Source organism: Chenopodium album, chromosome 19 (genome assembly GCF_948465745.1).
Source record: "Chenopodium album chromosome 19, dcCheAlbu1.1, whole genome shotgun sequence".
Lineage (NCBI taxonomy): Eukaryota > Viridiplantae > Streptophyta > Magnoliopsida > Caryophyllales > Amaranthaceae > Chenopodium > Chenopodium album.
The window spans coordinates 29,111,001-29,114,312 of NC_137852.1; the positions used below are offsets into that span (position 1 = coordinate 29,111,001).

Below are 3,312 nucleotides of genomic sequence, written 5' to 3' on the forward strand. Positions count from 1 at the left end.
GTTCATCCCTCGTCAAGAGTAAGAAGATGTACCTCTCCCCTTAAATTGGGAGGGAAGAGTTTGAGCTTGTGAAGGAGCATTCCCAAGCTTAGCTTTGATAGAATTCACCTCATTCCCTAACTCCGAGAGTAGTGTGGATGAATTGTTGATGGCATTAAACTGATCGATTGAGCCACTTGTGGTTGTCAATTTCATCTCTACTTCATGCCAATTTATGTAGTTCCTTAATACATCGTCTATTACATCCACAAACTCTTCTTCCGTCTTGTTCATAATCGGGCCTCCGGCTCCGGCATCAAGACTTGATCTCCCTTGAGGACTCAAACCACCATAAAAAATTTGAATGATTTGGTAAATCAGAATTCCATGGTGAGGGCATTCCCTTTGGTAATCCTTGTACCTCTCCCATGCTTCATAGAGGTTCTCTTTAGGTAATTGCTTGAAACTTTGGATTAGAGCTCTAGCCTCCGCCGTTTTCTTTTGTGGGTAGAAGCGAGACAAGAATGCCTTGGTAACTTCATCCCGTGTCCTTAGAGAATTCGGCTTGACCTCTTTGTCCAACCATTCCAAGGCTCGCCCTATGAAAGAGAAGGGGAATAATTTGAGCCTTATATACTCTTGTGCAACCCTGGCTACCTTAATCGTGTTGCAATATTTCTCGAATTCCTTAAGGTGGTTGAGAGGACTTTCACTTGATGTACCACTATATTGTCTCCTCTCGATCAAGGTGAATCATTGCCGGCTTGATTTCAAAATCACCATTCGGGATAAAAAATGGAGCAATCTCGCTCTCATACTTGTAAGCACTCGGAGTGCCCAACTCCTTTAATTTCACCCTTTGAGCTTCTCCCATGTTCACTTGCACACACAATCTCAAACAAAATTATTAGTAGCATGGCTACAAATGTAACTAGGGGTGGCAATTCGGGTCGGTGGGTCGGGTTCGGGTCAGATTTCGGGTCGATTTCGGGTTATGTTTAGAAACAATAAAAAATAGTGTAAAACTTAATATTATTACGAAATATGAAATTTTGGTCAAATCGGGTTGAATTCGGGTTATTCGGGTTCGGATCGGGTCGGGTTCGGGTTTCTCTCAGTAACTTCGGGTCGGGTTCGTTCGGGTTATCGGGTCGGGTCAGGGATTGCCAGCCCTAAATGTAACCTAAAGGAAGGAAAATCTTTTTGTATTTTTGAATAAGGTGAAATAGACTCAACAACAATAGAAAACCACTACGCCATTCCCTGGCAACGGCGCCATTTTGATCAGGGTCAAAGCTAGGTCGTTAGACTAACCTTACCTTAGGCCAAACAAAATTTATAATCGCTCAACACACCCTTATACAAGTATAGGAGTAAGTCGAGGGTTGAACCACTAAGGAATGGAGGGCAGTCTCTATTGCTAAAGTCAAGCTATTCCGAAATGGTAATGTGGAGGGGTGTGAATGCTAAAACGACTAAACAAACTAGGTAGAAACAAATATATCAAGTACTAGGGTTTGGGATCCACATATACTTGTGACGGATTCAACTAATCGGGAAAGGAATTGACTAAGTCGAGTGATGCGAGGGAAAATCAATCATGCAATCAATACAATGTGTCAACTAGAGGTCAAACTAGCGCCAACTACGAGAGACTCTAGCTAGGAACGTTGCAAAACAACTCAATCGACAAATGCAAGCCACAAATCAATTGTCCGTATCAATGTGAACCTACAATGCAATCTAGTGTGAATAACTAGGTTGATCACTCCTAAATCAAACACACACGTGTACATAATCAATTAACCAATTTAATCACAACATCAACTCCATCAATTTCCCCCAATTAGTATCAATCCATTACTCATATATACTTCACCATCACCCTAGCAAGCAAACTACTCATAATCCATCAAGAAAATCAAAATCAAAGCTAAATCCACCAACAAATTCATTATCATCAATTGAAATCAAACTAAATTAATCAAACAATCAATAAACTTGAGCAATTAACAAAACAATTGAAATCAAAGCTAAAGATTGAATTAAAGTAAAGGCAATTCTTACAAACTTGATCAAAATCAAAGGAAATGTAGCTATCTTCAATCATCAACCATCAATCTTCAAGTTTCTCTCTCTAAAAATCTAAGAACTAGAGTTTTTCTCTCTAAGAAAATCAAATCTTAATCTAATTCTAATTCATTCTCTAATGATTCCCTCTCTAAAAATAGAAGGAAAAACTATGTATAAAAAAATTATAAAAGGAAGTTAATTAGATCGTCCAAAAGAAACCCGAAAAGGCGCGGTCGCAACAAAAGGAAAGCGCGGCCGCGGAAAAATGGGTACGGAATAGGGGGCGCAGGAGGCGCGCCCACACCACCAGGCCGCGCGTCCGCGCCATGGTCGCGTACGCTCGCGCCTGGGTGCAGGGCAGCTTCCTTCTCTCTCGATCATGCTCTTCCTCGTGCGCTCCACTTGATGATGATGATGAAGAACACTGAAGGTGGCAGTCTTCAAATAGCTCCCACGGTGGGTTCAACACCAAGAATGATGCCCCTACCGCTTGCAAGCACTAACTAGAACCACTTGAATTCCTTCACTCTTGAGCTTCAAATGGAAGGTCCGAGGTAGCTCTATCGTTGTAAAACTTGAGAAGGGAACTCGGGAATCCATGGATAACGATCATAACCTGAAAAATGAACGAAAATAAGCAAATAAAAGGGAAAATAACAAAATAAACCAAGAAATGCATAAAAATAGAAAACTAACTAAGAAAAGCACAAACTAAAGAAATAAGGGATAAAACTAAGGAAAACTAAAGAGAATTGCCATGAAAAAGTATGAAATTCATCCTAAAACGAACCAATTAAGTGCCATAAATGACACTCATCAACCGGTCTTACCTCGCCCTTCTTGGCTTCCTTAGCCTCGATGGCTGCTTTCTTTGCAAGCAGTTGTTCCTTGCGCAGCTACGCCGCAAACTTAGCCGGAGTTTTGTGACACGAGGTGGAAGCTAGGTCGTTGGGCTAACTTTCCTATGTCAAAACAAAATTTATAAACTCTCGACACACCTTCATACAAGTATAATGGCAAGTCAAGGGATCGAAAAGAATGGGAGCTAACTACTTTTGTCTCGGTCAAGCTATCTCGAGTCAAGGGGTAGGGGTGTGTGTGTAACCTAAGCAACAAAACAAACACAAACAAGCAAGCAATAGAAATCAATATAATGAAACACTAGGGTTTAGGATCCACATATATTAGCAATGAACATAGCAAATTGGGATAGGAAGTTGACTAAGTCGAGTGATGCGAGGGAAGGTCAACTATGCAATC

The 3,312-nt window shown here is 40.9% G+C and overlaps 1 non-coding gene across 1 annotated transcript; it reads left to right on the plus strand.

The window, feature by feature from the left end:
• The first annotated feature begins 361 nt into the window (after nt 1-361).
• Nucleotides 362-467, plus strand: LOC145596238 (small nucleolar RNA R71). Its single transcript, XR_014103102.1, has one exon. It is a non-coding gene; the product is annotated as a small nucleolar RNA R71 (small nucleolar RNA).
• The last annotated feature ends 2,845 nt before the right edge of the window (nt 468-3,312 follow it).